The sequence below is a fragment of the Marmota monax genome, unplaced genomic scaffold (assembly GCF_021218885.2).
Source record: "Marmota monax isolate L192 unplaced genomic scaffold, Marmota_monax_Labrador192_F-V1.1 WCK01_AAM20220418_F8-fsc00064, whole genome shotgun sequence".
NCBI classification, from domain to species: domain Eukaryota; kingdom Metazoa; phylum Chordata; class Mammalia; order Rodentia; family Sciuridae; genus Marmota; species Marmota monax.
The window spans coordinates 7,007,210-7,018,321 of NW_026694542.1; positions in this window are offsets into that span (position 1 = coordinate 7,007,210).

The following is an 11,112-nucleotide window of genomic DNA, read 5'->3' on the forward strand; positions in this document are numbered from 1 at the left end:
GGGGGTTCATGGTCAGACAGGTATGCCGCCGGCTGGGCTCTGCCACTAGCCCCTGAGTGACCATACACAGGTCTCATTTCCTCTGTGCCTCATGAAAGTGTCTGAACCAGATCAGAGCTGCTTAACCTTTTGAGAATCTGATCAAAGTTAAGAATCTTTCCCCAGAAATGTGCATTTGATTTTTTTTAAGGTGGTAAAATGCAGGTAACATAAAATTCACCTTTTTTTTTTGAAGTGGGGTACCAGGGATTGAACTCAGGGACACTTAACCACTGAGCCACATCCCTAGTCTTATTTTGTATTTTATTTAGAGACAGAGTCTCACTGAGTTACTTAGGGCCTCGTTTTTGCTGAGGCTGGCTTTGAACTCGTGATCCTTCTGCCTCAGCACCCCCAAGCTACTGGTATTATAGGCATGGGCCACCAAGCCGAGCAAAATTCATCTTTTTTTTTTTTTTATGGTGATGGTGCTGGGGATTAAACCCAGGGCCTTGTGCATGTGAGGCAAGCACTCTACCAACTGAGCTATATCCCAGCCCCCAAATTCACCATTTTAACATATAAAATTTAGTGGCACTTAATACATTTAGTGTTGTGCAACTGTCACTATTATCTAGTTCCAGAAAGTTTTTTTTATCACCCCCAAAGGAAATCCTGTATGCATTAAGCAGTCAGCCCCCGCCCCTTTCTCCCAGCCCCTGGAAACCACAAACTCTGTTCTGTCTTTATTTTATTTTTGCCTATTCTGAGCATTTCATGCAAATGGAACCATATGCTATTGGGTCTTCTTTTTCTTAGCATGGACTTCAGCCCTTTTTGTGACTGAATAATATTCAGAGCAGCAAAGCCAAGCAGTCTCCTCCCAGGTGGCAACTCTGAGCTGTTCCTTGATCTCAGGGTGAAGGAGGTAACTGGGTTGACAGAAGGCATGACATCAATTATTGCTTAATGTCTGTTTATTTCACCCAGCCAGGTGCTGAGCATGTCATCAACTACTCTTTCTAGAGGCTAGTCTAGACTGCACCATTCCTGTCCTGGGGACAGCCACCAGCCCAAAGCCCAAGGCTGAAGGGAGTATCTTCTCAAACCCCTCACCTCTAGCTTCCCCTCCCCAGTTCACACCACCGTTCAGGTTCAGTCCCCTCCAGTTGCTCTGGCCCACTGCCCTGTCATCTCCATGCCCCCCAATGCCCCTCCCCCACACACAGCTGGCTCATCCCCACCTCTGGCCTCGCTATCCTCACCTCTGTTTGCCATCCCCCTTTACAGGACACATCACGTCACTTGCTCAGGTGACACTGTTCCCAGGATGGACTGACTTTAGTCTCAAGGATGACACACAGACCAGACACCATCCCGGGGCTCAAATTCCTCTTCTTCTCTTCTTGAGAACACAGGTATTTTAGAGGCCACGGGACTAGGTGTTAGGAGCACCAGGGCTCTGGAGTAAAACATGGGCTTGCATGTCACCTTTGCTCCTGCCTGGGCTGTCCTCTTTAGAGTGGCAACAGTGTCACACTCATGGGATTGCTGTCACCCTCTGTTGTCCTCCAGTTTTGTTATCCTCGGAAGTATCACATGTACTTCTGCAGTGTCCCTGTCCCCTGCTGAAGCGTACACTCAGGGAGCAGAGCCTCCCCTCTCAGATCCAAGGTGTACCCCAGTTCTGGGAACAGCCTGGCACACGCAGGCCATCATGGCGGATGGGACAAGTTGTGGGGGCAGCCTGGAGAAGTGTCCGTGGGCAGGAGAGAGCTGCTTCTTCCCACACAGCAGCACCCAAGGGCAAAAACCACAAACCACAGTGACATGTTCTGGAGAGGTTTGCGCTAAGATGCACTAAGATGACTTTTCTAAGAATCCAAGCTCCCTTCGGGGCATGTAGAAGTTCCAGTCTGGGCTGCTGTCGAGGACATGAGCCAAATGGATGGACATTGGGTTCTGGGGCTCTGTGCCAAGCCTCTCCACAAAAAGAAGTTTCTCCTCTGGCACCTCTCTTTCCTTGTCCTGGTTCAGAGAGGTTGCCCACGGAGGGCAGAATCTTGCAAGAGAGCTGGGCCTCTTCCTCTAGACTGCAAGGACCTGAGGAGCTATCCACCCCATCAGGGAGAAGACTGTTCTAGTGGTACGTGGCTGGGAACTGTGAGGGAGTGCGTCCTTAATGACAAGGAGTGGGCCTGAGTCCTTAGCTGTGTGACAGGGCTGATGCCTCCTGGGTTTCAACTGATTTCTTTACAGCAGAGTCAGCACAGCCTTAATGGAGCTCCCAGGATCAATTCAAGAAGGAAAAAAAGAAAAAAGGGTGTATCTGCAAGTACTTGGAAAGCCGTACAGATGAAAGGGATTACAGTTAAGACCCAGAACACTCGGATCTACTAATTTCTCTCTAGACAGCATGGAGGCAGCATAATCACTCCCCACAGACGTCCACATCCTAATTGCTGGGGGCCATGAATCTGTTAGCTTACATGGCAAAGAGGACTTTGCAGATGTGATTAAGGATTTGGAGATTATCCTGGATTATCTGGTGGGCCCTCGGTCATCACAAGGGTCCTTAAAAGAGGGAGGTGGAAGGGTCTGAGTCTGAAAGGGGCATGTGACTTGAGCCATGGTGGCCAGGAGCCAGAAAATGCAGCGGCACTCCGGGGCTGGCACAGGAGATGCACAGCTCAGCCGTCACCCTAATTTTAGCCACTTCAGACCTCTGATCTCTAGACGTCAGAGAATACATCTGTGTTGTTTTAAGCCACTAAATTTAAGGTCATTTGTTGTGGCAGCAATGAGAAGTAATAACGACATAGTGACAGAAGCACTGTTTCAAATGTGATTCTCCAACTTTTTTTTTTTTCCTTCCCAGTCAATGAAAGCTTCTGTTCTTCCCAAGTTACCTCAAGGTTTCTATGCCGTCATTAAATAGGTCACTGAATATCTGTCTTGAGTTTCATTTTAGCAGATCATGCCCTACTCGACACACCCAAGTTCAAATCCCAGCTCTGGGATTTTCTAGCTGAATGACCTTGGGCTAGGTCACTTGATCCCTCTGAGTCAGTCTCTTCCATGGCAAAATGGCAGGGGGCTGGGGTTGCTATGAGAATTAAATGTGATTTCCTCCAAAAAGTCTTTTTACAGAAATTGAGTCATGTCTGGGTTACAGACAAAATACTGAATTAAATTTTAATTTTAAATAAATAACTTTGGCGGGGGCTGGGAGTGCTGGGGATTGAACTCAGGGGCACTCAACCACTGAGCCACATCCCCAGGCCTATTTTTTGTATTTTGTTTAGAGACAGGCTCTCACTGAGTTGCTTAGCACCTTGCCCTTGCTGAGGCTGGCTTTGAACTCACGATCCTCCTGTGTCAGTATCCTGAGCTACTGGGATGACAGGCATACGCCACCACTCCTGGCACTAAATAAACAATTTCTAATGTAAGTATGTCCCATGCAATATTTGGAACATATACTTACACCAAAAACGTACTCATTGTTTATCTGCAATTTAAATGTAATTGGGTGTCTGCTGTTTTAAACTTGAGAACCTTAGTCCCATCCCAGCTCAGGAAGCTTTCGGGAACAGAGCTAAGGCTCTCTTAGGTCTTCCAACCCCAAGGTCGGTGAGCATCCTGCTCTACCACAGACCTGACCTTAAGTAGAGTCCCTGAGCCACATGACAGCTGGACTTAACCAGTGGAGGCTTAAATAATAATCTAAGCTTTAGAAACCCGTTTCATACTTTAAAGATATTTTTAAAAAAAGAAAATAAAATTAAAATACAAATAAATGCTTGTATGTACACATATACCCATAAAAGGCATGTAAAATCAACAAGTATGCATATGAATGAAGGAAGAAATTATATGCTTATTCTTTTTTTTATTGGTTGTTCAAAACATTACAAAGCTCTTGACATATCATATTTCACACATTAGATTCAAGTAGGTTATGAACTCCCATTTTTACCCCAAATACAGATTGCAGAATCACATCGGTTACACATCCAAATTTTTACATGATGCCATATTAGTGACTGTTATATTCTGCTACCTTTCCTATCCGCTACTATCCCCACTCCCCTCATATGCTAATTCTTCAACCAATATTAAATATGTGAATTCAATCTCTAAAGGCAATGCTCCATTTAGAATTGTTTTTCCTTTCTGTGTTACCTGGACCAACCCTCAAATTGGCAACTAACTACTGAGGGTTTACGTGAACTGAGCAGCCTTCTGAACATTTTATTGTACTGATTCAATTTTTTTTTAAAAAAGTTAAGATAGCTGGGCTTAGTGGCAACAACTCAGGAGGCTGAGGCAGGAGGACCACAAATTCGAGGCCAGCCTTAGCAACTTAGTGAGATTTTTGTCTCTAAATAAATAAATTTTTTTTAAAAAAGGGCTGGGAATATAGCTCAGTGGTAAAATATCCCTGGGTTCAATCCCCAGTGCTGAATATATAAACAAATGAGACAATTCACATAGCATAAAATTTTATATAACACAGACTCCACCACTTTAAAGTGTACAATTCAGGTTTTTTTTTTTTTTTTAGAGTATTCACAAGGTTGTGCAATCATCACCACTATCCAATTCCAGAACACTTCCCTCACCCTCAAAGAAACCCTATACCCATTAGTCATTCCAATTCCTTCTTCCTTCCTAGTCTCTGAAAACCACTAATCTACTTTCTGTCTCTTTCTGGACATTTCGTGTCTATGAAATCATACAATAAGTAGCCTTCTGTGCCTGGTTTTACTTAGCATAATGTTTTCAAGGTTCATCCACATTGTATGGACATCATTTCTTTTTATTGCTGAATAATATTCCATAGCATGGATAGACCACATTTTCTTTACCCGCTCATCAGTCAGTGGGCACTGGATTGTTGCCATTTTGTGGCTATTACGAAGAACACTGCTATGAACATTGGTGTACAAGGCTTTGTGTGACCATATGTTTTTCATTCTCTTGGGTGCAGGACTAGAGTTGCCGGGTTACATGGTAACTCTAGGTTTAATTTTTTGAGGAACTACAAGGCTGACTTCCACACAGGTGGCACCATTTACATTGCCATCAGCAGCATCCACAGGTTCCAACTTCTCCACATACTCGCCAGCACTTCTTTTTCTTTAAAAATATACTGTAGCTGGGCACGGTGATGCACACACCCATAATCCCAGCGGCTCAGGAGGCTGAGACAAGAGGATCATGAGTTCAAAGCCAGCCTCAACAACTTAGTAAGGCCCTAAGCAACTCAATGAGATTCTGTCTCTAAATAAAATACAAAAAAGGGCTGGGGATGTGGTTCAGGGGCTGAGTGCCCCCGAGTTCAATCCCTGGTACCAAAAAAAGAAAAGAAAAGAAACAAAACAAAAACCCATACTGTGCCCATCCTAAGTGTGTAGTAATATCTGGTCTGGAGTTACATTTCCTTCATGGCTAATGATGTTCAGCTTCTTTTCATGTGTTTGTTGGCCATTTGTGTTTATTATTAGAAATGTCTATTCAAAGCCTTTGCTCATCTATTTATTTTGGTACCAGGAATTGAACCCAGGGGCACTTTACCACTGAGCTACATCCCCAGCCTTTTTATTTTTTAAATTTTGAGACAGGGTCTCGTTCAGTTGCTGAGACTGGCCTCAAACTTGTGATCTTTTTGCCTCAGCCTCCGAGTCTTTGGGATTACAGGGGTGTACTACAACACCTGACACCTTTGCTTGTTTCTTAATGGGACTGTCTTTATTGTAGAGCTGAAGTTCTTTATTTATAGTGGATAGTAAACCCTTATCAGAAATGTGATTTGCAATATCTTCTGTAAATTTATCTTCTCTTTTCTAACCCAGGCCCTTGCACATGCTAGTTAAGTGCTCTAACACTGAGCTATATCCCCAGACCTTTCCTTTATTTTGCGACCGGGTATCACTAAATTGCCCTGGCCGGCCTCAGGCTTTTGATCCTTCTGCCTCAACCTCCCAAACAACTGGAATTATAAGCATGTGCCATCGTGCCTGACTTCTTTTACTTTCTTGACAGCGTCCTTTAACATGTAAAATTTAAAAATTTTGGCAAAATCCAACTTAACCTATTTTTCTTTGTTTTAATAATGAGTTATACCTTTTTCCTCCTTTTTTCCCTTTTTTGTGGTACTCAGGATTGAGCTCAGAAGAGTTTTACCTCTGAGCTATAGCCTTAGCCCTTTTTATTTTGAGAGAGGGTCTCACTAAATTGCCCAGCTGGCCTTGAACCTGTGTTCTTCTTGCCTCAACTCCCTGAATAGCTGGGATTAGAGGCATGCGTCACTGATCCTGGAAAGTACTAACTTCTTAAATGTTCACAGCAATCACATAGGGAATATTATTAACATCCCCATTTTTCAGGATAAAAAATTGAGGCACAGAAAGGCTAAGTCTAAGAGGATTAGCAGCAAATGGGCAGCAAAACTGGGATCTCAATTCGGCCTCAGTCCAACCACTCAAGCTGGGGTGCACGAGTGGGACCCCCACATTGTCCCAGGACCTCCCAACCTTGCTCAAGATTAGGATTGTCAGTTCAACATTTTGCATAGCTCTTTTGCTGTTCATGAAGATTAAAGGGTCCATGTTTGGTGGGGCTAGGAGCAGGGGCGTTTCCATGACAACTTCCTCAACGCTCTAAAGTGGCTGAGACCACATTGATGCTGCTAAGACCCTCAATAAAGGGCTCTGGCCTCTCGCTGGGGTCTTAATTACAGTAAGAAAGCTCCGCAGAGGATGTGAGGCCTGTGTAAGTTGGTCAAGTTCAAGGGCAGGCAGTTGCCCCAGGCAGAGTCAAAATGGCAGGAATGCAGGTAAGAAGGCCCTAGGTTCTAGGAAGGGCACCAGGAGAGACCTAATCCAGAAGCAGAGCAAGGCACACTCATGGGCATCCCAGGGATCAGGGGTCTGGGTGGCAAGTGGGGATGTCCCTACCTGGATTGATCAACCACCTGAGGAAAGGGGCCATTCCTGTCAGACCTGTTGAGGGAAGGCAAGGAGCACTGGTATGAGGAGTCACACAGTGTGGGTGCCAGTCGCCTGGAGGTGGCTAGCTGGCACCGTGGCAAACACCCTCCCAGCCTCCCAGAAGGCTGCAAGTTCTACTCTGAGCCAGGGAGAAAAATTTCCAGAAGCCCAGGGCTTCCTTCTGACAAGTTTCAACATCACAGGGAAATTATAGGTCTCTGTCTGTCTTGTCAGGCACCAGGAAATTCCTGTTGGGGATGCTCATTCCCTAGAGCAAACATGCCCAGGACACTGAGAAGCAGTTAAGAACACGCCACCCCAAAATATCCCTCTCTGGCATATTGACTGTTTTCAGGTGAAGGCACTTGAGAAACTGCAGGTGCAAGAAGATCACTCTGACCTGACCTTCCTTGTTCTTCTTAAAAGTAGAGGATGACAAGCTGGGGTGGGGGGTGTGGCTCAGTGGTAGGGTGCCTTCTAGCAGGCCTAGGGCTCAAGCCCCAGAACCCCCCCCCCCAAAAAAAAAGGCAGTAAGTGACACTCCCATGTGGAAGAGGTCCTCTTTATTCTAGAAATCATTGTCATCAAGGATAGAAAGTTGAGGTCAAGGGAGAAGGATACAAACCTTCATCTTTCTAGTCACTTCTCCACCCAACTAACTGCCCAAGCCCCTCTGCCTTGCCCCATTCATCATTTACTACTCTTCGTCCAGTTCAGGCAGCGTTCAGCTCTCGGCCTTTGGCCTCCATTTCCTGGTGCAAGTTAAACTTGTGTTCCTTTGTGTTTTCTCCTGTCAATCTGTCGTACTTCAGTTTAATTCTCAGGCCCAACCCACAAACCCCATGAGAGTCGAGGTGCACTTTTTTCCTCCCCTGCAGCTGTAAATCACAATGACAACACCAACAGTAATCCTCACGACAAGTGTCACAAGCACATTTTGAGCCAGGAACTGCTCTAGGCTCTTCCCGCCCAGCCATCCATCATCGCCCAGCCATCCATCATCGCCAACCTTACAACAGCCTTGAAGGAAGGGAACTGTCTCTGCTTTCAACAGGGAGGAAATTGAGACTCACAGGGTGAGTAGCTTGGGTCACCCAACTAGTAGGTGGCCCTGGCCCCTCCCAGAGGCATGGCTATGGCAGCTCTCCGGGATCCTAAACACCCCTCTCTACTGCCCTGAGGAAGCAGGGAGCAGAAGCTGCTGTGCAGGCTGGATGTGAAATGGGAGCCCCCACCAAGAGGAAGAGGCAGGGCCACCTGGCTCTGGGGGACACAGTGGCCTAGGACTGCTGCCCCCAGCTCCCTCAGTGACTACTCAGCAGGGTGCAGGTAGCCAGGCTGGTCCTGTGATTCTGAAACAGGCCTGAGCAGTGGACTCACTAGAGACCTTTGAAAAATACAGATTCCTGGGTCTAGGGATTTGGATTCTACAGATGCAGGGCAGGGGGCAGGCAGGAATGGGCATTTTATGGAGCCTGAGTGGTTCTGATGCATAGACAAGTTTGAGGATCCAAGGCTCGTCCCACCCCTTCACTAGTCAGGAAACTCGGAACTCAGAAGAAGGGAGTATCCCAGCTAATCATGCAGATGGGAAGTGACAGAGTGGAGATTTGGATCTAGGTGAACCTACTGTCAACCTTATCCTGACGCTCTTGGGAGGAGAATGGAAACTTAAACAATGACCATATCCCTGGAGGTGGAACAAATATGCCTGAGACTAGGACTGATAGAAAAAGTCACAGACAACAGATAACACTCAACTATATAAATATGGTTAACATTGTAGAAAACTCACTTCCGAAAAGGAACAATCCATGAAAGATAAAAGAGAAGCTTATCAGAAGCACTATATGCAGCAAGGAAGACAAGGAGTTAATATATTTGTAACATCTACCTATCAATTAATGAATCTATCTAGACAGTCCATTTGACTTGATCAGGAAATCATCAAGCGGGCAGTGCGGTGGCACACGCCTGTATCTAGAGGCTCTGGAGGCTGAAGCAGGAGGATCGCAAATTCAAAGCCAGACTTAGCAACTTGTATCAAAAATAAAAGGACCAGGGATGTGGGTCAGTGGTTAAGTGTCCCCGGGCTCAATCCCTCATACTAAAAAAAAAAAAAAAAGAAGAAGAAAGAAAAGAAAAGAAAAAAAGAAAGCAGGCTCTAACTGGCTAAATAAACAAAGAGCTTAAATGTGTACACAACACAATAATTACTAAACAAATATCTAATGGAAGCCAATCACAGTGGCACAGGCCTGAAATTCCGGCAATTTAGGAGGCGGAGAGGCAAGAAGATCACTACTTCAAAGCCAGCCTCAGCAATTTAGCAAGACCCTGTCTCAAAATGAAAAATAAAAATAAAATAAATTAAAAGGGTTGGGGATGTAGCTCAGTGATAAAGCACCTCTAGGTTCCATCTCCAGAGGGTATGTAAGCTGGTTGATAAACCTTTAAAATGTAAATTAAAACAAGGTACCTTTAACATGTTAGACCATTTTTATATATGTATAGATAATTTAAATATTTAAATTTATAGAAAAGGATTAAGAAGGATTTATATGATGGCAGAGTTATCTAATTGCCTGTGAATATCCATTCTCCCTCCCCCTGCTTTTTAAATATTATTTTATTTTTGCAATGATCAAACTCAGGGTTTCCTGAATGCTAGGCAAGCATTCTACCACTCAGTCACATCCCTAGCTCCACCCGCTTTTTGATTAACCAAGCTCCTATGTAATGGAGCAGTGTGGGTAGTAAAGCAGCAATTCTATCAATTTTAAAACTACATTTCCCAGAGGCCCTTGTGGCTAAAGGTGGCCAATTAGAAGCAAGCTGATGTCATGGAGGAGACAGACTTTAGGGAAAGCTAAATCAGATGAATCAAGGAGCTGATTCATCTGAGAGCAAACATACTGTTGCCCCTCCAGGCTTTCTCTTTCTTGTTACCTGGAATGCAGACATGATGGCTGGAACTTCAGGGACCATAGCAGACCATATGGAGACCTTAGGTATGGAAGCCACAAACTGAGAATGCAGAGCAAAAAGTTAAACGCTGTTTTTTCTCAAGACAACGACCTTGGGCGCACCATACTAACCTCTTTTATATCTAATGGAAAAATAAATCCCTATCTTGTGAGGAAAAATAAATCCCTATCTTGTTAAAGCCTGCTAGTTTGGTTTTCCATTATATGCAGTTGAACCTCAACTGATACATCAAACCCCTGTGGAAATGTAAAGGGGACTTTCACACTTTATTTTTTTATAAGATGATACATTCACATGTATTATTTTGTATAAGCCCGGTTTGGAGACCCAGAAAACCCCCTTGAGTTCTTGAGTGCCAGCCCCATCACTTCCTAACCATGTGACCTTGGGCAGACAGTTCTTTAAGCCTATTTCTTCATCTGTAAAATGGGCATGATAAAAATAGAACGTCTTTCATTGGGTTCTGGTGGAACTTAAATGAGCTAATGCAGATAAAATTCTTGACACAGTGCCTGGTTTACAGCTGTTATTGAACTACATACTATGCTACTACCTAGGCGTGGGTGGTGGCAGAACCAATTAGAAAAACCTAGGACATGTTGTTGAGTAAAAAAAACAGATTGCAAAATTGGCACCTGAGTATGATCCCTCTTGTGAAGAATTATTTTTATTTCTCCATCTATATCTATGCATCAAGAGATATCTGGAGGGATGGTTGTCCAAATGTTGTAGTGGTTATTTTCCTAGTATAATTTTTGCTTTCTTCTATATGGTTGACGGAGAAAGCATGCATTTTTTTTCCCCTTATTTGGGGGGCGGGGGTTGGGCAGGAAAATAAATAAGAGAAAACCCTTTGGAAAAGAATATAACAATTCATGCTAGGAATCATTAAAGCACTCAGACACTTTAACCCAGCGATCTCTCTCTGGGGCACTGACCTGAGGAAATAATCCAAATAAAGGAAGAAGCGATATCCATAAAAACATGCAGTGCAGCATTATTCATAATAGGCAAAATCGAGTAACCATGTAAGTGACTTCCATTAGGGTAATGATTATTAAATTATTCACTCATCGGAACGTTGTGCACCAATTAAAATGGGAAAGAAGATGACCACGGAGCAATGTGGAAAACTGCTTACGAAAAATGA